Below are 25,058 nucleotides of genomic sequence, written 5' to 3' on the forward strand. Positions count from 1 at the left end.
CATGTACGGCTCGAAGTAAAGGAAGGCCGCGGTTTTATATTTAAGCGGACGAACCCGTGGTTACATGATATTCCTATACAAAAACATCTCGGAGGTTTCTCTGCGGGATAGAATCAGAAATGATGATATCCGCAGTAGAACTAAATACCGACATAGCCCGAAGAATTGCGAAACTGAAGTGGCAGTGGGCGGGGCACATTACTCGCAGGACTGATGGCCGATGGGGTCAAAAGGTTTTCGAATGGCGTCCGTGGACCGGGAGACGAGCTGTCGGTAGACCTCCAACAAGATGGAGCGACGGCTTGGTTAAGATCGGTGGATTGCGGTGGATGCGAAAAGCACAAGACCGGTCTGAGTGGAGAGCCTTGAGGAGGCCTATGTCCAGCAGTGGATGTCTTTCGGCTGACATGATGATGATGATGATGATGACAAAAACATCATCCGTTTTGAGAGCTTGCATACATAGACATTGATGTTGAAAAAAATTTTAGTTTAGATGACTGGATAGCCAAGTTGGTAGAGAACCTGACCACGACGCTTGTGGTCCCGGGTTCTATCATCGGCCGGGGCAAATATTTGTATGAATAATTTAATTACGAATGTTTGTTTTCGGGTCTTGGATATTTAATATGTATTTAAATATGCTTCGCTTAGTTTGGGACTAGGTCAATTAGTGTCAATTGTACCATGATATTTATTTATTTAGTCTGTTAGAAAAAGCTAAAGTCAGCTTCGTAATTCCTTATGACTTTCACGCAGTTGGAACGGGCAGCAAAATGCTTTTGCCTATTTGGCCAGCTGACTTACCCATTAGGAGATGACATGCTGTCGCATAGCTAACGTCCGCCATTCACGGGATTGGGTACGACCGCATTGCAGTTAGGGAATGCGATACTAACATTACACTTTCGCACACCCTTACATCTATAATGTGGTAAGCAAGACACTAGTGGACATAAAAAATGGGGGCTTGCCCTAGTAAAGAGATCTGTGGGGATGTGGCTGAAGACGCTAACATACTTACTTGAAAACGGAGCACTGGCTCTCATCAGGTACGTAGGTGACAACACGCACGCACGCAAACTCAAACACACACACACACAACCTATTCTATTTTTTTTTTATTTAATATTGTGGCATTGTTAGTAGTTAGGAAGGTTTCATTCTGCTTCTTGTGAACACCTCTGTACCTATTAAGAACACTGTAATTCGTTTTTTGTTTGGAATACCAACTCTTCAGGGCGCCTAGTTTAGGGCCCGCGCTGACACTGTATTTTATGATGTACTGTTTCTGCATCAATAAAAACTTTTCCTTTTTTATTTTTTTATTTTCATTACCTACCTGCGTAAAGTTGGGTTTCACAGAAACGGTCAAACAAACATGTCTCTCGTCATCAACTTAGAAATTTGAAGAACTCCCGACAATTTCAATCCCACTTCCCACTAATATTATAAGGGGTTTCACTTGCCAAACGGTTTCATTTCCCAACTCACGATTTTCATAAAACAAACCTAACCTTAACTAGCATGTTCTATAAAAGCATAAGAAAATACGTACCGAGAAAAGACTTTTCGTTTCGGAGAAAATTGAGAGCTGGCAAATGAAACATTTGGCAAACAATAATTCTGCGAAAAGGCAAAACCCTATTACAAGTTCCTCTTTCACCACTCATTGATAAATTTTGTTTGACAGATAAATGTGATGCCATCTCCGTCTATTCGGACAAAACAAACGAGACGGCATCACAGATATCTCTCATATAAAATTAATCAATGCAATGGTGAAACAGGGGGTAAATACGAAAGTTTGTAAGTCAGTTTGTATGTTATCTCATCACGTCTAAACCGCTGAACTGATTTAGATGTAATTCGGTATATAAGAAAATTTGAGTCCCGGGGGAGGACATACGATAGTTTTTATCGCGCAAAATTGTATAGTTCCCGCGGGATAGCAACAAACAAATTCTACGTAGACAGAGTCGCGGGTAACGGGCTAGTATTCGATATCTCAAAAACAGCTGAATAGATTTTTATGAAACAGTTACTAGCTGTTACCCGCGACTCCGTCCGCATAGAATTAGTTTATCGCTATCCCGTGACGATTATGCAATTTTCCTGGATAAAACTGGATAATAATTGTCCTTCTTAATTTTTTCAAAGTCGCTCAAGAGTTTGTTTATACCAATAAGTGAGAATAATTACCGTGTCGTGCCAGGTTTTATAATAGGATGGACTTTTATATTCACCTTCCTCTCACCGTCCGCGTAACATTTTGAAAAAAAAAACACCTCTTCTTACATCCCTTCAAGTGAACTTGACCTTCAGACCCCATCAACCCTGGACACTAATTTAAGTGTTAGGATCCGTAATTGGGGTGCATTAAGCGCTTACAGCCATATAAAGTGATTTATTTGTGCGACAAAATGGCTGATGTTTTGCAAATGGCGGGCGGCTTAAACGTGTCTGATCAGGGAGCTGAGGGGAAAAAAATGAGAGGTTTTCTGTAATTTCCATAGAACCAATAACAAGAGATCGGTAGTTATGTGCGAGTTCTTTCGGTAGTTATTAGTTATGTTTCATTAAAATCAGTTGTACCGTTTTTAGAAGCTTTAATTTAGCTTGCCCTGTTTGTTTATTTATTTGTTTGGGTCAAATCTTGGAAGCTGAATTTGATCCACTTCCAGTGGTCGGAAATTTGACATACTTATGTAAATCTAGTGACAATACAATAATTTGGTAGTGACGTCCTGGTGGTCCAGCCAGGATCGCCTCCGCAGGAAGGAACTCCTATAAGTTGAAATGTTGTTTAGATGACAATGCAAGTACCTACAGTCAACAAAATGCACAGTCAACAAAAGAAGCTTTTATTAAAAATTAAATTTTTAATAAAAACTTATTGAGATATTGAACTTTGAAATGAGGGTGTTTGGAGATTTTTAAAGCTTTCTACGTTGGTTATAGATAATGTTATTGTTGTTGCGGTGTATTGAATCCTTCGGTTGCAGTACAACACCGACTTGGACTTGTCCAGTTTTTTATCATAATTTTTATTAATTTCTCTCATCAAACAACATACAGTCTTAACATACAATTTACTCACACTGTATGACAAACGAGGATATTAGTCCAGCGGCCTACAAGCGTACATATTTTTAAACGCCGGTAACAGATTACAACGCAATTTATACCGGTTTTTAAACCGGTATGAACGTAATACCGGTACGGGAGCATTGCGTGACTGTTAAAAATGTGTTTCTTTGAGATTTATTTTTAGGGTTCATTTTGGAGGGAATTATTATATTATTAAATTATTACAGTATAACATCAAATAATATTTCGTATGATTGATTATAAAATAATAAAGTAACTTGGTCTGGCTGTCTGTTGTCTTTTCACGATTAAACCACTGAAATCGTATTAATGAAAATTTAATACTTATAGAGATAATTTGACACGCTGGGATTCCCGCGGGATTGCAATGAAAGAATTATTTGCAAATGAAGCCGCAACGAAAAGCTGCTTATAAAAATTTCGCTTTTTTTTTAGTAAAACTAATTGTTAAAACTGACTTTAAAACAATTCTAATCATTCACCTTTTTTGTTTACAGGTAAGCATCTCTAAATCTCCATAATAATTCAACCACACCAACTCATAAACACGGTAAGTAAAAAAAGTTATCCTAACAAACAACAAATTTACTGTTCCATAAAATACCTTATCTAATCTTATTAACGCGGAACACCGAACCCTTTTGTCAGCATTATTTAATTATTTCCTGATATCTGAATTAAACAAACCCCCTGTATCTGCGATCTGGCCGTCTGTGTTGCCAGCTTAAACGCCGTCATTTGCTTCAACGCCTTTGTGGGGATTTTTATTGGTATGGCAACATTTGGACGAGGATGTGCGAAGAAAGGTGTGTAGATGTGGTTTTTTGATATCGTTTTTTTTAAGTTTATAATAATCAAATTGCAGACCAGGGTCTTTGTATACATGAATCTGATTTAGTAATACATGAATCTTGGACCTTCAACAATAAATATACTCATATAGACATATAGATCGTAAATAGACATGTTTGTGCTTTTAATAAATATAATCAGACATATTCAAGCACAGAAATAAAACAATCATAATTAATGATGTAATGTTAACCAAAAATGCACACTAAAAACGAATTAGTATTTTAAGTTGCCCTAGACTAATTTTTCGGGGTAGATACGTAAAAAGTCCCACTTTCTGGTCGGAGGAAACCATGTTATTAATTATTATGTACCTATATACTCGTACAGAACCTTTTCATAGCAAAAAAAAGGTTTCTTTGGCAGTTGTATGCAATGCCAACATGACAGTTGCAGCATAAAATTCCACACTGGTACACGCTTCAGTGTTTTCGACAATACACAAGCTTTTACATACTGACGTCAAAACGCACGCTCCTGTTATCTATCAATTCAAAAAAAGTGGTATAAATATATAGCACAACTTAACACTTCATCTGGCCTTCGGCTCGTGGCACAAACATCTAATCAACTTGATATTTTACCGCCCTAGGAGCACAATGTATTATTATAAGTCCTTACGCTTACCACATCCCAGCCCGTAAGAGGGTGTATACGCTATTTAAATGATAAGATCGTGACTGCGTTCCATGCCTCTTAAATTATTCAAATAAAATTCCGCCCGTATCTGTGATTGTAAATTTTGGTCCGCAGCTGTATTTGTGCAGCTAGGGCCGAGATTATGGGTAGGCGCTTTCAACGGCCCACTGCTGGGCGCAGTGGGCGTGGGCTAGGGCTATGAGTGCCCACAGCGTCACAGAAACTGTGTACTTACAACGTAAAATCCAATAAAATTTGAATTTAAAAGCGTTTAAAGTGAAAGTCAAACAACTTTTTTTTATAAAATTTATCAATTTTGTCCTGTTTTTTGTATATTATGTGTGTAAATAAATTTACTCCATGAAAAAATAAATTAGGCCTTAACAAGCACTTATGAAAGACAAAAACTTCTACCACCGGTTCGGGTAAACCTCTGTTGCGAAGAATCCGACAAGAAAATCACATTTCTATCTGAATGAATTTGAAGGAATTTCCGTGGGAATTTAGTAAAATGCCACGGGGTAAAGTCTAGTAGCTTATATTTTTTTGAAACCTCACTATCACACTTATTAGTTTAGGAATCACAATTACCTAAAGCATACTTTTTATGTGGAAGCCTTGGATTTGAACACCTCCTAGCCGCAGACTTTTTGTTCATTTTGTTCAGATGGTAATTTTTAATCTGTTTATTCGCTTTACACTTTCCACTGGCCGCCAATGTAAGAAGATTTGAAAAGACAAAGAGCATGTCGTTTTTGACATCACCTGTTCTGAACGTTCATACACTTTAGGCCAGACTTTACACCTTGAAATAAACGATATCATTTTTGATTTAAAACGTTTTCTGCTTTCATTTTTGTTTTATCGAGGTTTTGTTAATAAGTAAGTGAGACAAAAACATGTTTGTAAAAGTATGAGAGGGAGTTTGGAGTATTAAGGTTTTACTTCTTAGAGGGCCATATCATACTATAACCTTTTAACTTACTGCTTTGCTACCACACGTGCAAGACCTCTACGATTGTGCGACACATAGGTATTTATTTTCATGATACCTTATTCAAAATGCCGACCCTATTAGCTCTCAAAGGACAGGCAACGCACCTGTGATACCCCTTGTGTTGCTGGTGTCCATGGCCGGCGGTGATTGCTTCCCATTATGTGACCCGTTACAACATAGGTACAGACAAAGTTGTGTGTAAATTAGTGTATGTAAGTAGTTCTATTTGTTTTATTCGATTGGATGGAAAACGAGCAAGTGGGTCTCCTGATGGTAAGAAATCACCACCGCCCATGGACACCTGCAACACCAGGGGGACTGCAGATGCGTTGCCAAACTAGAGGCCTAAGATGGGATACCTCAAGTGCCAGTAATTTCACCGGCTGTCTTGCTCCCCACGCCGAAACACAACAGTGCAAGGACTGCTGCTTCACGGCAGGATTAGCGTGCAAGATGGTGGCAGCAATCCGGGCGGACCTTGCACAATAATATGGCCCTATTTCACCAACGTGACCATACTTAGTATTCGTATCTAAATCTAATGAAAATTTCGCTGTGAAACAAAAAATATTTTTCCTAATCGACATTTTGTTTGTAGATTTGTTGGCAGGTATGTCTTGTCTTGACATGAGACTAACGCCGTGTCAGGTTTGCGTTGAAATCGTAGTATTTCGTGGTTAACATACGCGTATTTTCAAAATGGTTCTCTATAAAAGTAGTCGCACCTGTGAGCGTTGTGAAATAGGGCCTGGTAAAAAGTTGAAAGTGACGCAGCGTAACATGCAGCGAGTCATGCTCGGCATAACGCTACGCGATCGAGTCCGGAACGAGCTTATCAGAAAACGCACGTAAGTGGTCGATGTGGGACATAGAGTAGCGAAGCTGAAATGGGCCTGGGCCGGCCACGTGTGCCGACGACACGACGAACGGTGGAGCAAGCGCGTTCTGGAGTGGAGACCCCGGCTAGGGAAAAGAAATGTGGGCAGACCGCCTGCTCGATGGTCCGATGACATAGTGGAGACAGCAGGACCGGTCTGGAAGAGAGAGACGGACAGTCGATCCGGGTGGAGAAAGGCTGGAGAGGCCCAACGGTGGGTGAAAACGCGCTGAAGAAGAAGAAGAAGAAGAAGAAAAATTTTGGCAACCCGATGGGAAACAAGTTGTTAGGCGCGACGTCACTTAGGACTTGTAAGTTCATGACCTCTATGTAATCAAAGATCATGTTATGTCGTGTGTAATTGGACGGTGTGCCAGCCTAATGCCCGTTGGGCAGCTCGTTAGTGCCCGTTTGTGCGTCTTACACGCCTGTACTTGTAATTAGGAATTACAAGACTGTAAAGACATAACTACAGAACTCATAAACAAGAGCGGAAATGCTATGCGAGATAAACGGAAGCTAGCTGGTCATACCGTAATTTTGTCTGAATCGTCATCATCATCATCATCCCAGCCTATATACGTCCCGCTGCTGGGCACAGGCCTCCTCTCAGAATGAGAGGGCTTGGGCCGTAGTTCCCACGCGGGCCCAGTGCGGACTGGGAACTTTACACACACTATTGAACACCAAAATCTGTCCGTAATTCAGTCAGAAATTCAGAACTAAAAAAATTTAAATCCCTGGCTGAGTGTGAAGTTCCCAATCTGTACTGAGCCCGCTTGGGAACTATGGCACTAGCCCTCATCCTTGAGAGGGGGCTCTTGCCTGCCAGTGGGAAATTGGCATGTTAACCCTAGTTAGCGCTATATACCCGATAAACTAACGGGAGAGTATCCAATGATTATCGAGAATCGATCGAGAACCGCAAGTAACCCTAGACACTAATTTGCTAACAAGGTTCCTTCCATCTGGGACCGGTAACTGATGTGACGTGTCTTCGGACGTTCGCGTTAGCGTGATTAAGTTGCGTTGCGTTTGCGTTTGCGTAATGTGATTATGAGTTAATTTGAAACGAGATGGCAACGGTGCCATGCTAAAGCCCAATTTTCTACTACTTCATGAACTATCACATATATAACATGTGGCAACCGTGTACTGCCGTTTCGCACATTTTATTCCCAAATGTTTCATTTGGCAAATGGATCATTTTCCAAGTATCGAATTACTCCGAAACCAAATTTTCTTATGGTTTCATAGAGCACAGTTAGTTAGGTTAGGTTTGTTTTATGAAAGTTCCGAAAATAATGTGGTTTCGAAGAAATTTGATACTTGGGAAATTAAACATTTGCGAAATATATTTTGCTCAAACGGCAGAGAACCTTTTGGCAACACATGCTGTGTGGTGGCCCATTTTGGTGTCCTGAGTCCCGACGTGTCACCACGTAAAGTAACTTAGTTTTAGTGTTAGTTGGTACAGATGGAACCAAATAAATCTGTATATCTTTTAACCCCCGACGCAAAAAGAGGGGTGTTATAAGTTTGACCACTATGTGTCTGTCCGTGGCACCGTAGCTCTTAAACGGGTGGACCGATTTGAATGCGGTTTTTTTATTTGAAAGCAGGTTTTCTAGCGATAGTTCTTAGACATGTTTCGTCAAAATTGGTTAAGCAGTTTTTGAGATATTGAACTTTGAAGTGACGAAGTCGGGGGTTTTCCAACTTTTTGTTTGTTAGGTTATATCATGAACAAAGGAGTAAGTATGGTGGATCGTTTTTTCTGCGTTTGTGTCATTTATCAAGCTCAAAAAGTGTCGTTTTGCGTAAAACTGGTTCATCATCATCGTCATCACAGCATCTACACGTCCCACTGCTGGGCACAGGCCTCCTCTCTAAATAAGAAGGCTTGCGCCGTAGTTTCCAGCTGGCCCAGTGCGGATGGGGAACTTAATTTGAGTAAAACAATGTAACAGCTAAAACCTCATTAATTAATTGAGTAGAATTTTGGATCAATAAACAACATGTTCTTGTTCAACCCTGTTTGGTAAACTCCCATTCATAGGGTTGTCTCACGTCATTTATCACGTTAAATATTAATGTGAGTACGTGTATATGTAAACGCCATATAGCATAAAAAAATAAAATAAAAGTACAGGTACACAGAATAAGGAACAAGAAGTTGGAAGTTGACCTAGTTAAGAGAAGAAAATGGAAAAAGTAAAGAAAATAAAACGAAAGTTAAGAGATTAGATAACCTACGTGATAACTGATAAGAACCTAGCAACGTAATGATAAGAAAACAGTCCTACGTTTAGAAATTATAAACCTTAAATCATACATACTTATTATAAACCGATTATGAGTATGCATGTTTCGCTTTCACGCTTTAAGTCCTCAATCGAGCGTAGTAAATTTTTGATAGTTTGATACCTGGAAAAGGACGTAGTATTATTAGTTCTTACTAGCTGTTGCCCGTGACTCCGTCCGCGTAGAAGTATGAAAACTAGTTCACCTCCTATTCTCAGACCTACCGAATATAACCAAAAAAATCATAAAAATCGGTCAAGCCGTTTCGAAGGAGTTGTCATGGTCACACTGTGACACGAGAATTTTACATATTAGAAAGATTATCAACACGCTTGCTCAACAAAATCAACGATTTTTTTAAATAAATGTATAATTATCCTAACAGTTGAAAATTTGAGTTTTTATCTCTATCCCGTGGGAATATAGAGATATTTTAGCTATGTCGTAAATACAAACTGAGACATGGATGCACAGAAAAACCAGAAAAAGAGACCAGCACTGGGAATCGAACCCAGGTCCTCAGCATTCCGTGCTGCGCTGCGTGCTATAACCCCTACACCACTGCTGGACAGGAATCTAGACACGAATTTTTCCCATGCATACATATATCAGGTTGCTTATTTCTACTATGCTACTTAAGCAGCAGCTCTAGCGACATCTATGTTGCGTCGACAGACGTCACATTCTTTCGGAACTAACCGCTCACCCAGACAAGAGATGTCGCTACTAAGCTAGCTTCTCAGCACGGAATGTTGAGGACCTGGGTTCGATTCCCAGTGCTGGTCTCTTTTTCTGGTTTTTCTGTGCATCCATGTCTCAGTTTGTATTTACGATATGGTTTCACGGGATACCAGTAAAAGTAACAAATTTGGAGTTGAAATAAAAAATACAAAAAGACTCCAAAAAATCAATCATATTTTAGCTAGCCTATTTACTATTTCAGACGTCCAGCAATCTACATACCAAATCTCATCCGTATTAATGTACAGCCATCTGCACCAATATCTGATGCAACAATGCGTGCATAACGTATCTGATACGACTGTATTTCTATTGCACGGTGCGCTATATCTATATTAATGCAGGTGACAGTAAACACACACTCGTACATACTTATTCACAATTTTTACATTTTATAATTTAAAAAAATATAATTTAGGATTAGGTAGCCAACCCTAGCCTACTCTACCCTGAGGTACTTTTATCCTGAAACTTCGTCCAAAACAGTCAAGTCAAATTTCTAAAACTCCATAACGTTGTTACGAACTACCCTCACCTCAGGGTAACGTACTTACAACTTGGAGGTTTAAATGGCTGAACGGGCGCGACGGTGACGAAACGGGATACACACGAACTGGAAGTAATACCTTTTTGTGACACAATGGGGAAGGCAAAGTGGGAACAACCTGTTTTTACGCCACTGTCGAAAAAAGGAATATGCTTAGGGTTCCGTAACCCAAAAGGAAAAAACCGTAATTAACTAACTTTTTTGTCCGTCTGTCAATACCTCAGGAACTCGTAGGTTTTATGCCACCATGGAACCTTTTCAGAGGAAAAGTCGTAACGATTTTCATTGTTAATTAATACAATGTCACTATGACTTTTACTGTCAAATGCTTCCATGGTGGCTCATAAATTAAAGTCCTTGACCGTGTCAAAGCCGGAAGCCGTGAAAGAGTCAAACTTCTAAGTTAACGCAATTAAAAAGGTGTTTCCATACAAATTGCTGTAACCGAAAAACACGCATAGGGTAGGTACTTCTGGTTGTCCTAGAAACCTGAAATTTGGTATAACTCAACCACACCACAACACCAATTAGACAACCACTCTTTGCAGTCGGGTAAAAAGTCTGAAAATCATAGTCAAGTAACCATCTAAAATGACCCTATACTGCGTACATTTTGCTTAGAAGCGGAGCTCTGATAATACTGGACATTCAGAGATAGTTACAAATTTGCACGTAGAGTTTGAACCATTCTTTCTATTTTTTTGTTTCTATTTTTGTAATGTCTCTGTACTGCTTTTGGTGATCAATAAAGAATATTTGTATTGTATTGTATTGTATAATCAATTGAATGAATGAAATAAAACTTTAATGGTTGTGTCTACTCGGTAGACTCTTTACATCGTTGTACAGGGTGGCTCATTTAGATCGGTCAGTATAGGAAAGTACGTACGAGTATTTGTGTATGTTTTATTTTTCAAAACGCTGGGGTTCGATTCCCAAACTGAGTAAAAGTTTTTTTTTTAATGTATGAATGCAGTTTTTCTTGTTACTAAAATCGATTACATGGTTCCTAAGAACATATCTATGTCTTATAGTTTCAGATTTTCCCATATTGACCGATCTAAATGATACGGAAATGTTTCTTAGGTAGCCACAATAAAAAAATCCTGAAAAATATTTACAGAGATATTAAATCAAACTACTCAACCACCTCCTGACGAAACGTTGGCAGGCACTGCCAATGCACTTGCACAAGGTGGACTGACGACATCGCGAGAGTTGCAAGCAACCGGTGGATGCAAGCGACGACTTGTCTTTTATTGTTCATTCAGCGTTCTAAGGGGAAGGCAGGTTCAGCAGTGGAAGTCGCGGCTGTTGATGATGATGATAAACTATTCTTGTAGTATTCTGGTTCGCAGTGCCTCGATCCTTATGAGGACGACTGTCAAAAAATAGAATTAGCACCTCTTTAAAAAACTTTACTTAGCCAATTTTAAGACGTATCGCACAAATACCTATGTATTGCTATTTACAAAATATTTTTTTTTGTCACAAGCGCATTCGGGGCCACAAGTTGTTTTATATAAAGGCAGTCTACCACAGCAAAAGCGAAGCTATATATTTAAGTTATTAGAAGTATAAATCTCCGTTATACCGGGTTATTAAGCGGGAATATAACGCTCCAAAGCTTTTGGGGGAGTCGCTCGGGTTGTTTATCATAACACTCACATACTATATCTATGTTTATTTTATATAGTGATTGTTAAAAAATAGTTAGCAATTAGAATTATCATCCCAGCCTATATACGTCTCACTTCTGGGCACAGGCCTCCTCTCAGAATGAGAAGGCTTGGGCCGTAATTCAATTAAACAGTCCAATTGAATGGCCTTTCAAGCAGTGAGGCACCTCTGATTTTTTTCTGAATCCAGAATTATTTATCGATTTTAATATTTAAAATTTCCTTGAGCATTACGGTGAAGGAAATCATCGTGAGTGAACCTGCACATACCTGGGAACTATTTCAATAGTGTGTGTGAAGTTCCCAATCCGCACTGGGCCCGCGTGGGAACTACAGCCCAAGCCCTCTAATTCAAAGAGGATGGCTGTGCCCAAAAGTGGGACGTAGATATAGGCTGATGACTAGTCTTATTCTGGCCAATGCACCTGTAACGTGTCAGCACACTGCACTAAGACTAAGCTAGCTCCACGTTTATTTCCCGCGCGGTATTCTGTATGCCCTCTTTCATGTTAGTTCTAATATAACAGCCGGTACCGCCTCCGCGCCGCGCCGCACCGCCCCGCCACCGCTCTCTGTGTGTTTCAAGCCCAACACACACAGACGGCGGGTGCCCCCGCTTCCTCATCATCTCCCCCCGCGCGCGCCCCGCCACCATTATTATTCAATATGGCGCTACGCTACGCTAGTTGGTAGCTGGTCAGCTTAGTAACCGCCGAGCGGCGTTCCAGGAAGGACCTGCGTTTCGTTGTTTTACAACTTTTTTGTCCAAAAAAGGTGAGATTTTAATTCGATTCGCTTTGATTTAACATTGTTAGTGGTTTTTAATGATTATTTGTGTGTGCTGGCTGCTTTAATTCTGTGTTTAATGTAGTGTTTAGTTATTGTAGAATAAATAGAATCGATACACATCGTCGCGCTTAAGACACGCACACGCACTGTTGTAATGTATAAAACTATATATAGAAAGATGCCCGACCATATTCGTGGCGTGCGTACTGGCATCTATCTATACAGTTTATTCATATATTATTACAACGGGTGCGTGTGCGTGTCACGCCACGCACACGCACCTAGTGTGCAGCGGCCTTAAAAGCACAGGTAAGTACAGAAAGAATACCTTTGTAATCATCATCATCATCATCCCAAATACTTAAGTATTGTTGAAATACGTGTTGTTGTGTTGTGTATTGTTCTGTGAGATGAATGATATTATTATTATTATGGTTAATTTGTAAAAAATAATTTCGAAATTTATTCACTCGTTTTACAAAGTAATTCTGAGAGGAACCCTGTGCCCAGAAGTGGGACGTAGGTATATTATATAGATCAAGAGAGAACCGCTTGAACCGCTGTCGATAAATCTCTTTATTAATTCATTTAGAATTAGTACAAGTGTATTTTAATCCGAAAATAATTAAATTAAATTATTTAAATTGTTTATTTGTTTATAGTTATTTTGCTGAGTTTTTTCAGTTTTTTTGTTTCACAGCATGTTCATTGTTATTTATTAATAGTTTATGCGTATCACTAGGTTATTTTTAAGGGTTTTTTTTTGGTGATTTTTTAATATAGTATTAATTCGTGGTGTCTGGAAGAGATCGCTTTTAAGCGATAAGACCGCCTATTGTCTACCCTGAATCTAAGTGTTTATATTATAAGTTTTTTGTACTGATTTATCATGTGCAATAAAGAATATTTGTACCTATTGTATTGTATTGTATTATAGAATTTTGAATCAGCAGCCTAACATCCTGGGGTGGGCACTAGACCATACTGGGGTGGGTATGGCCCACCCGGCCCCCAACACCATATCTCTATATCTCTATATACGCCTATGTAATAGTGGAACTCTTGTACTTAGCTATTGTAATATTTTTGTCTTTTATACTATGCATTATTTCAAGCTGTTTGTTTTCCTAAAATAAATGAATAAAGAATTTCCATGTCTATAACGCTCGACTCGGGAGAGATCCCGACGAAATCTGTGACAGATTTTCATTAGGTTACAGATGTAGTACCGACCTACTCAAGGAATGGCTTATACCATTTTGGTATCATCATCTCGGCCTATATACGTCCCACTGCAGGGCATAGGCCTCCTCTCAAAATGAGAGGGCTTGGGCCGTAGTTCAAATGCAGACCCATTGCTGATTAGGAACTTACTATACCATTCAATTGCGAGTACTTGTGTTATTTAGGTATTTAATAATCTTTTTTTTTTTCATTGTGCAGATATTCAACATAATGATACAAAAAGACGCTTACTTGATCGATAACATAGAGACAGGCTGTAAAACTGCGCTTTTCAAGGATCTCCGATTGAAGATAAAGATGGCAAAAAACTTTATAAAAATCCTAAATTATACGAAGGATGCAATAACTATAGTAACCCCGAAAATGTTAGGTTTGAAGGATGTTGTATTCAATGAGCTGAAGATGGTAGCTGATATTGAAAGAGTAAGCACGAGAAGAATATTTTTGGAAGATGTTGGTCGAGTAATTTGTAACAATATCATTCCGTACAAAGATATAAGGGAGGTGATAATAAAAAATTACCTCGAGAAGAAAACTATTCCTACAATGCTACGTCTGAAGTCGGATTTTGAGGAAATAATGATGTATCGTACTAATGATTATGTCAAACAAAGCCTAAAAGGACGCGGTTTCGTGTGGAGAAAACTTCCAGGAACAAAGCAAAGTATTATTGTCGAAGACCCAAAAAGAGTAATCGATAGACATAGGTACTTTAACAAACTAAAGGAATACAGAGATGAAGGGAGATCTATTGTTTACATAGAGGAAAGATGCTACTCGTCCCGTAGTGGTAGTCGTATCTTGGACTTAGAACCCGTATTTATGAACACAACTAAATGGTACATCATAATAGCGACTGAAAATGCCCTGATAAACACTTATACGCATATGTATCAACCTACGTTCAATTATATAACCTGGTTAATGGATATGGTGATACCTTTATTGCCTAATAACAGTGTTATTGTCATTGAAGATAAACTAAATTGGGAACAAAGAGAAACTCCTAAAGTTAACGAGTTTAGTTCTAAAAAAGATATAAAAGAGTGGCTTGATGAATGTGGAGTTCATTGTGATCCTCAAAGTAATAAAGCTGAATTAATGATACTGGTTAATAAGTTTACGGAAGAAAGAAGCATGAAGCTAAATGACTTTTTTAAAGGACATGGGCATGATGTGTTGCGCCGTCAAAGAGGTTTTCCGAATCTCTGTTTCACTGCACCGATTTTGAAACTTTTTCAGAAAACTTCGAAAAATGCCAATCTTCAAGGTAAAGAATTAATGGATATAATAAAAAGTGTTACTGAAGAACAATGGAAAGAAATGAATGAGTGTGTAAAGAAAGAAGAGAAGAAAGTTTATGAAGAAGATATTTTGTTAGATGAAGTTATTGATAAAATAGTAGCAATGGCTGCAGAGACAGGTGTCCTGAATGAGGAACTGGACATCTACCAGCATGATACGGAATACTATGTGTTTGCAAAAGATAATTTGTGTACTTAAAGTTTAAACTTCCCCCTTAATATGCTCCTTTTTAATAAATTAGTTTTACTTATCTTTGTATTTCTTTTTGTTGTAAATATACCAATAAAACAAATAAAAAATTTGAACGAGAAACTTTGTGAGTATAAAACTCGTTTTCTCCTTATCATATAAAAATCTAAATAATTACAAACAACGAATGCACTGAAAACGTGAAGGTAAAACATTCAAGAACAAAGATAAACAAAGTGAAACAAAGGAACTTTCTAGATTTACTTAATTAAGAACCTGCCGTCTTTGTCCAATCTCGGAACCATACGTAATTGAAACTTGTGTTCAACAGGAATCGAACTGATACACAATGTAACCGAAGTCTTAGGGCTATGGTCACAGTCAAGTTTTTTTTAGGGTTCCAATCCAAACTTCAAAAGGCACCCGCGATCTTACTATAGCTACTTTTACCCAACAATTGTGTGTTCATGGAGCTCCGCCTTCCACACACACACACACACACACATTACTCAAACTTAACTATCACTATGGCCAGAGCAAGGATAGATAAATGAAGCGTTTCTATTGGTTCATAACAACTACGTTCCTCGCAACGCATGCTCACACATCTTTGGTGTAAATGCAGCCTAAATACCTTTTTTTTTTATTCGACTGGATGGCATACGGGCAAGTGGGTCTCCTGATGGTAAGAGATCACCACCACCCATAAACATCTGCAACACCAGAGGTATTGCAGACGCGTTGCCAACCTAGAGGCCTAAGATGTGATACCTCACGTGCCAGTAATTTCACCGGCTGTCTTCTCCACGCCGAAACACAACAGTGCAAGCACTGTTCTTTCACGGCAGGATTAGCGAGCAAGATGGTGGTAGCATTCCGGGCGGACCTTGCACAAAGTCCTACCACCTACACCTCAATGGTAAAAAAACCTTAATTTGCCTCCAAGCGCACCTCTAGTGCGCACTTACCTTTAATTAAAAGCGAACCTATTGAAATCATAGGGATAACATCTTGTGACCGCAAAAACCGAATTACAATTCTATCTTCAACACTATAAAGTCGAAATCTCATTGCAAATTTAAGACGGTAATTTTCAATTGCTACTCCGAACTAGGCTAAAAACGTGTGGCTCAACTCCCAGAGCAAATTCAATGCTCCCGCACAGGTAATAAGTTTCTTATTTGAATAACCCATAGAAGCAGACGGCATGACTCGATTATGGAATCCTAATCGAAGCTTCTAGAATTCGGTGCATTTTTCCACGCGAACCTTGGATCCTTAACGGGCTTATAATAAAGTTTAAAATCGTTCGGGCGAATTTTTTAAATTCCCCTTGCATTTTATGTTACCCTGGTACTTGGATTACCTGATTTTTCGAGAAATCTCACGAATTATGTCGTTATGAGATAGTAATATCCAATATGGTGGTGAATTCGAGTGAGCAATTAGTTTTATCAAAGATATCCTGGTTAATATTATAAATGCGATTGCTTGTGTGTATGACTGTGTGCTACTTTTTTACACTGAAACAGTTAGATTATCATAAAATATTGGACACGTTTTTTTCTTGTCAATCATAAAAATGATGAAGATATTATAGCAACTAAAAGTTCTGCGTGACGTCACGCCGTGCGACGTTATTTAGCACTGGGCAATGTCATAGTAAAATAGGAGAAGTAAGTTCACTACAAACAAAAGTACATCGCGCGACTTAAATGTGTGCGCGCCGGTTAACGCCGGTACGTACGCACACACTGATCATTTAAGGTGGATTAATTAAGTTTTCTGTAGTCCAGCAAGGCTGCGCTGCCGTCGGTGCCGTACGTTTTGATAGCTCGCTCGTCTTGCGCTCGCTTCGCGAGATGATTACCTTTTACGATCGCATACTCGTAATTTACTTACGTATTTTTTTGTATTAGGTATAGTTGTAAATTAGTAGTATATAAGTGTAGTGTAATAGTTTCGTGCAAGGACACATGAAAAATAATAGATACCACCTACCTACCTATAAACAATCATAATAAAGTTATAGTATTATGTGTAGGTAAACATGAGTAGTATGCACACTGTACACAGTCGGCATCACCACTTCGGCGAATTTATAAATAATATTTTTATATTTAGTATAATAATAATTTTGTTTCTCTAGACTAGACACAGACATAAAACAATTTTAAGTTAACTTTCGTACTAAAATTAGTTGCCGGTAGGTAATTAATCTAAAATAGACTTCGACAACCCTAAGCGTCCGCGCCGGAGTAGGCAGTGAAGTCTCCTAAAGGATCGGAGTTTACACACTTCTCCTATTTTACTATGGTAATGTCATTCCTGAACTTTGACGCGCTTCACCTTTAAGTTTTTTTTTTATTGACAAGGGAAAAAATGGGAGTAGTTTTTACTGTTAAACTAAATAGAATAATATTTCATTTATCCATGAAACTACTCAAGTATAAAAATAAAGATTAGGTAGTTTTTAATCACCTTTTTACTAAAATGTTACATTACATACTTGTTCTCAACTTCTTTCCCGTGATATCTTTATGAGCACCGTCTTTATGTTTGTGAGGAAATAACTCCACATTTGTCTGTCTGTAAGTCTCATCTCCTTAGCTTCCTTCCTGGTACGTTGTCGCTTTGCTAATATGAAAATGTCAGCTCGTGCATTTTGTGACGTGCATTGCACTCATAATATTGATATGCAGAAAATTTAATCTTTACTTTATTTTACAAGCTTTTATTTATACTTGCAAATAGAGATGCGCCGAGTACAACTTTTACCTAGTAACCGAGTACCGAGTACGAGTATACTAGGTTTAAAAGCTTCTCAAACCGAGTAGGTACTCGGCCGAGTTACTCGGTTCAGTTTTGAGGCGCGAAAACAGGTTAGACAGGTTCACGCGGCCACAGGGCGGCCACGCCGTACAAAATACGCGTTCTTGAATCTACATAGGCACGACGACGTTTGTACATGCGTCAATGTGTGCGTAAGCTGCACAGAGCTGACTATTGCAAAACCGTATAGTAGGTACTATAAGTGCTACCAATGACATTTAAAGGTACTCATATGTAGGTATGGCTTAGATATGTGCAAATAAATTTAATCGTTAATCTTACCTATTTCGAGGGTATTCTGGCAGAACAAATTAAGTGCATGTTTTTTAAGTTACATACATAGGCATACTCCATGTTTTCTGCTTTATTTATCTAGCAAAACCGTATAAAAAATAAAATATTGTGCACTTATCCGGTTCTGCCAGAATATCCTCAATTTATTTAAACCTACTTAAAATGTGTCTGTTTGCGTATTTTAAGCATTATTATTTTCAATTACAATAGATATACGTCTACAAACTTAAAAGAATCATTCGGTAGGTAGTTATTTCATGTATTAATCGCGTTAATTTCAGCAATCACTATTTATTTAGAAAAAGGAAGTAGGTAGGGTACCGTTACGATTTCGCAAAATTATTGCTGCCGAACTTAGTGCCGTGCGGCCGACATACATCGCGTCGCGCACCCGACTGCTTTCCTGCGGTTTTCCTGCAATCTGCGCTTGAGGGGTGGGGTAACTCGAACCGGTGCGGGGCGGAGCGTGGCCATTCTGTACGTTAGTACTATTATATATTCTGTGACGCGGCGCTGCCAGCCGGACGTGAGCGAACGTCGCCGGAAGGCCTTCTCCCCCGCAAATTATTCAGTTGTTGTTTTAAAGAAAATCGCATTCGGTCGGTCCGCGAATTAATTGCTTAAATATTTACAATTGATAATTCTCATTTTTAGGGTTCCGGAGCCAAAATGGCAAAAACGGATCCCTTATAGTTTCGTCAAGTCAGTCTGTCTGTCTGTCCGTCCATGTCCGCATGTCACAGACATTTTACTCGCAAACTACAAGATGTATATCAATGAAATTTGGAGTACAGATGTCTTGTCAAAGCCGCTATTTAGGTTTGTAGTTAAATTACAAAATAAATATTTATAGGGAGAGCACTCCATACACGTAACAGAAATTGAAAAAAAAAATACAATACAATGACTCTTTATACTTACTTAGAAAGTTTTCTTATAATTTGTAGTAGGCAATCTAGACATACCTATTATACTTAAGAACTAAAAAAAAAATTGAATCCTACTAATATTAAATATGAATGTGTTTGTGAATTTGTGTTTGTGTGTGTGTTTCTTATTCCTTCAATCTAAAATAGTCAGACGCATTTGGATACAAAAAATGAAGATAGCTGGACGTCTGTAAGAAATAACACGTAGGCTACTTTTCTTTGCGATAAGTATTCCCTCGGGAGAAAATTTTGAAATCACAACCGATGGGTTTATAGTCATACAATGAGGGCTAAAAGGCAAGCGCAATATCGTTAGATGGCGTTAGTATCGTTAGATGGCGTTAGTACCGTTAGATGGCGTTAGTTTCGTTAGATGGCGTGAGTATCGTGAGGTTTTTTTGACGTTACGGTCTTGTTTGCAATTGGCTCATTTAGTTTAATAGCCAATTGTAAGCAAGGCCGTACGTCGTAACGTCAAAAAACCTCACGATACTAACGCCATCTAGCGATGTTTCGCCTGTCTTTTAGCCCTACATATATACATAAATTAGTAAAACCTAAGGGCCAGTAAAGACGGACTGCATTTTAACTGCAACGTAACTTCCAACTGCGGACTGTTCGTAGATTTGTCACTGCAGTTCCATAGCAGTCGGCACAACTGCATAACTGCGATAATGATGTATGAGCAGTCGGAAGTTGCGGTTAAGTTGCAGTTGGACTGCAGTCCGTCAGTGTTGGCCCTCAGAATTTCAATTCAACTGTCAGATCTACTTACCTATCTATGCGTGCGAAGCAGCGGGTAAAATGTAGTTAAATAATTCAATAATAAGTTCCTACTTAATTAAATTAAAACCGCTTCTTGTAACAATCCAAGTGAATGTTAATGAATTATATCTATTTTTTATTCTACTGACTGTACGTAAAAAGGTTGAAGGATGCCAAGTCAACTCTTGCGCATAACATCTCATTTCTTCATAAATAACCTTAACTCCTGCGTTTCAAGGTTCAAATTGCTACAAGAAGTTGTAAGTTCAGATCCGAAGATGATTACATCTCATCGCTATAATTATAAACAACGCCTGGCCCCTTATAGAAATTAAAATCTATACACTTGCGAGATAAGCCTTCAGAATAATGGGGTAGGGATAATATTAATAATAAAGCGCTGAATATCTGATTGTACTGTCATAGAGGAATTGACCGACAAAGAAGGGGTACGCATCATAATACCCCTACTAAAAATCAAGACTGAATAGCTTGTGTCCTAAGGGGCTGTTTCACCACCCATTAATTAGTGTTAACTGACGGTTAAATGTGATGCCGTCTCTATTTGTTTTATTCGAATAGACGGAGACGGCATCACATTTAACCGTCAGTTAAGACTAATCAATGGGTGGTGAAACAACCCCTAAATCTAATTAAGGTGCCCGAGTGCTTGACACGCTAATGCCCAGTTGACGACAACTTGCTGTCATTTCTATTGTTTGATAGATTAATGATGCCAACTATTGGAACAGTGACGAACACTCGCACGTTTGCTTTTGTTCTTCGATATTGAATACGTGTTTTTTCTTTTGTGAACTAAGCAAACAATTCTGATAAGGTGTGAACGTGCCTTTACGGAGTGATGTTGTTAGTGTGGTGTGCTACCCTACATTAGACATTGATAATAAAAATGCGGGTAGTTGTCCGCCGGTGTTAGTTTCGTCGGACAGTCGTGCGAGCAGAGCGGTGGCGCGTGCTCCTGAGAGGAAGGGCTACGAAATAGCCCGAAACATGTCGAGCTAAACTCGGTTTAAGACGTGAGTTATCCGTTATAATAACATTTAATATAAATTCTGATAAGCCTAAAGAACCAATTAGAATTTATGAGGATATATTTGACAGTAACTGTGCGAACGGAAGGACGAATATTAAAATGTCGAATGTTTATTTTACTGAAAGTTTAACATTCTAAAAGTATGTTTGACCGAAAGCCTATGTCTGAAGACTAGAATCCCAATTTTGAACATGAAACTACCGCGATGCCGCTATGGGTCGCGCGAGCAGAGCGGTGGCGCGTAGCGTGCACTGTCGCGGCAGCCGCCGGGTCGCGTGCTCCTGAGAAGAAGGGCTACGAAATAGCCCGAAACATGTCGAGCTAAACTCGGTTTAAGACGTGAGTTATCCGTTACAATATCATTTAATATAGAATCCCAATAGTTAACACAGGACATAGCACCTTTTTTCGGGTGATAACGTACTTTGATGATGATGATGAGCGTACTGTAATGTAACAAGTAAAATTGGTTTTGGCGCGGTCTATTCCTAGTGGGATATTTAGATCCCACATAATACTCAAAAAACAAACACAAATTGAAAAACAATTTAATTAACACACTGAACAGCTGTACAAAATTTTGGTAAGTCAATACAAACAACTACAACAAATCTATTAGGTTAACAGATAGATATAATCTTAAACCGTGTCGCTAGCTAAATATATATTCCTGACGCATTGCTTCGCAATAATCATCAAATTCTGTTTCTCCTGGATCAAACTGTTCAGATGCAGCATAAACCATCAGCTTATCAATTATTTCTTCCATATCTTTATCTTTTCTATAGGTATTCATCTCTATATCAAAGAGTTTTTTTTGTAATTCCTGCCAATATTCTTTTTCAATCATACTAGCAAGCTTTTTAGCTATAACTGGTATTTGTCTTCTACACGTAGGGAGTTTAGGCATATTTTTTGTACCCTTTCGCATGTCTAGTAATTCTTTAAGTTTTCTCCAAAAGGGCTCAAAATACTCGAATACAACGCCTTCCTCCCTGCAAAGAGCAGCGTGGCCGTGTAGCTGTAAAATTTCATCTAATTTCGTTATTTTACTACACGTCTTTTTGTATATCTCTATCAGGGCATATAACTCTGCTCGGTGCGATTTGGGGTTATGAGGTATGTCTTTCTTTGCTAACCAGTCAACCATTTTCTTTTTAGTAGAGTGACTCTTTGGTGGACAAGGTACATCTCCAAACATGCTGTTTTCGACGACCAGAACGCATCCTGGTGGCAATATCGGTATTACTACTTGTTCCAACCAGTTACTCAAACTGCACTCAATCGTGCGACAGCAGAAAATCGAACTCAAAAAACCTAATTCTGGAGACGCAGCTAACACTAAACGTTTCGTATTAGCAGTTTTAGGCTTACCCATCTTAAAAGAAGTTCGTTGATTTCCATAAAAACAAATGTCCTCAATATAAACGAAAACTTTGTAGTCCCTTACTAACTCAATCTTCTTGCGCAAATATTTTTGGCGGTTTAATACTATCTCTGGTTTTTCTACAATTATAGAGTGTGGAGTACCGGGCACTTGTATTGTAGTAAAATACTTATTGAGAAGAGCATAAAATTGTGGTGAAAATCTTTTGCGGAAGCCAGCAAGGAGTCCCGATTTCGTTGGTATTTTACGGTCATTCGTGTAACAGTCTTGTAAATGTTTCTTCATCTTATTATACAAGATATTCATGCTTGCTGATACTTCTTCTTCATTTTCCCAGTCTTTAAATTTCCTGGACACATCTTCAAGTTTGCGTATTTGCTTTAAGATATCTATGTTTACACCAGTCAGGCTTGAAACCTTATCTGTAGGACAGCTGTCTACGTTACTAGGCTCCTGGGTAGTGGTTGCTCGCATTCTTTCATATATATTCGCGGTTATGTCAATTTTCTTCTCCAAGTCCATTTTTTTGTAATTTTCCAATTCCAACTCCAACATTTTTAAAGTTATCGACTCCATTTTTGAATGACTGCAAAAAAATACATGTTTAGGTTTCGCACATAGCAGCTGTCCCTGAGAATAAAAACAAACACTATACTTAATGGAGATTTCTATAGTTATCGATTGTTGTTGTCTTACGTAGTCATAAGTCTAAAAATCTGGTTTTAGTAGCTAGCAATTATATGGTCTGACCTGACACTAACAAGAATATCCATATAAAGAGTTTCCACTTCAAAGCAAACGAATGATCTAAATAAAATACTTGGATAGGTATAGTCACAGAAGTAAAAAAAATAAGAATATAATGGGACAATCGAATGCTCGAGAACAAACATTCGTATTATTCATACAAATATCTGCCCCAACTGGGAATCAAACCAGGGAACTTACGTAGTTAGGTTCTCTAACCACGTGGCTATCCGGCTACCCAAATAAATAAATATTATGGGACACTTGACACCAATTGTCCTAGTCCCAAACTAAGCAAAGCTTGTACAATGGACACTAGGCAACGGATAAACATACTTATTATAGATAAATACATTTTAAACATCCAAGACTCAAGATCCAAGAACAAACATTCGTACGTATTATTCATACAAATATCTGCCCCGGCTGGGAACCGACCCCGGGACCTCAATAGAAATAGAAAATAGAAATATGTCACGTAAGACGCGAGCATTTCGTGAAAACGTCATGCGCTTAGGTGGTTAAAAAGCCAGCTCAATCTGTAAGAACGAAGTGCCACTCGGTTTAATTGCTTACAAAATGGGTTAGGTACATAAATTGTGTACAGAGAAGGTTAGGCAAGTACCTATGTATGAAATGTCAGCTGTACCTATTGTATACCTTGAGATACAGTCCTGTGACGGACAGATGGACGAACAGTATAGTGACATTAATAAGGTCCCGTTTGTCAGCTTTTGCGTACGGAACCCTAAAAATTATATCTATGTGTGTAACTAATTGTAATCTCGGACCAAATAAAAAGAAAATACAGAATTTTGCGAACAAAAATGTGAGGCCAGCTAAAACTACGCCTTGCCTTGTACTGTACTATTATCTATTCTGTGGCGTTGCCTCACTAATGCGCGTGTGTGTGTAGCGGAACAAGTTCGTTTAGCGACGTTAGATACAATCTTGCGCAAGGCGCACGGTGAGGCGTAGTTTTACCGGCCTCTTTGCCGTTCTCGTAACTATAGGTAATTCGCAATGACGCGTGCCGTGGTTCTTATTACAATGTCATTAATGTCTAATTTTGACAAAATCACGCGTCTTCGTGGATGGCACTAGGTATAAAACATGGTATTTTTACCTACTACTTTTTAACAAAAAAATTAAACCACCGGAAAAACTGAAAAGCAAAAAATAATCTCTGCCTACCCCCTTTGGGAAAGAGGCGTAATTTTATATATGTATGTAATAGACCTTTTTTAATTAACCTTAAACTAAGTAGGTAAGTACCATAACTATGTAAGTACATTTTTTTTGTTATTTTATAATTCTTATTTCACCCTTACTAGGTAGGACTTTTTCCTAATTTATTTGGGACCAACTTCGAGGTAGGTATTCCCTTTCCAATAAAAAAATAATTATCAAAATCGGAGTACTTTGTAAAAAGTTATGCGTTGTCATCATAATTATAGTTGTCATTGTCATACATAAAAATATATACGCGTCGATTTGAGAACCTACTCCTTTTTTTGGTCGGTTAAAAAGTAGGTATCCGCCGCTTAGCAACTGAACGAAACAAGGCCATAAAAAAAAAACATCCCAATTAGGTATCAAAACGAAGAATTACTTACTATTTCCACCAATCGCATCACTTATATTTTTCCACAAGGACGCTACGTGACGTGCACTCGGCTGGACTGCAGTGAAACAAAATGGCCGTTCGTTCGAATCGAAACGACTGCGCGGTCGCGGGGACTCGAGCGGGGGGAGGGGCACTTCGTCCCGCGCGG

At 38.6% G+C, this 25,058-nt stretch overlaps 1 protein-coding gene and 2 long non-coding RNA genes across 4 annotated transcripts in view; 2 read left to right on the forward strand and 1 right to left on the reverse strand.

The window, feature by feature from the left end:
* LOC141438840 (uncharacterized) overlaps positions 1 to 25,058 on the forward strand; it is a 486,697-nt gene that overhangs the window by 208,348 nt on the left and 253,291 nt on the right. The window lies entirely within an intron of this gene.
* On the forward strand, positions 12,444 to 15,116 carry LOC141438756 (uncharacterized). The gene is made up of 2 exons (XR_012452507.1): positions 12,444 to 12,521; positions 13,980 to 15,116. It is a non-coding gene; the product is annotated as an uncharacterized lncRNA (long non-coding RNA).
* On the reverse strand, positions 21,682 to 24,981 carry LOC141438721 (uncharacterized). Its single transcript, XR_012452505.1, has 2 exons — positions 24,900 to 24,981; positions 21,682 to 23,122 (listed from the first exon to the last, which is right to left on the reverse strand). It is a non-coding gene; the product is annotated as an uncharacterized lncRNA (long non-coding RNA).

The sequence above is a fragment of the Choristoneura fumiferana genome, chromosome 19, assembly GCF_025370935.1.
Source record: "Choristoneura fumiferana chromosome 19, NRCan_CFum_1, whole genome shotgun sequence".
Classification (NCBI taxonomy): Eukaryota; Metazoa; Arthropoda; class Insecta; order Lepidoptera; family Tortricidae; genus Choristoneura; species Choristoneura fumiferana.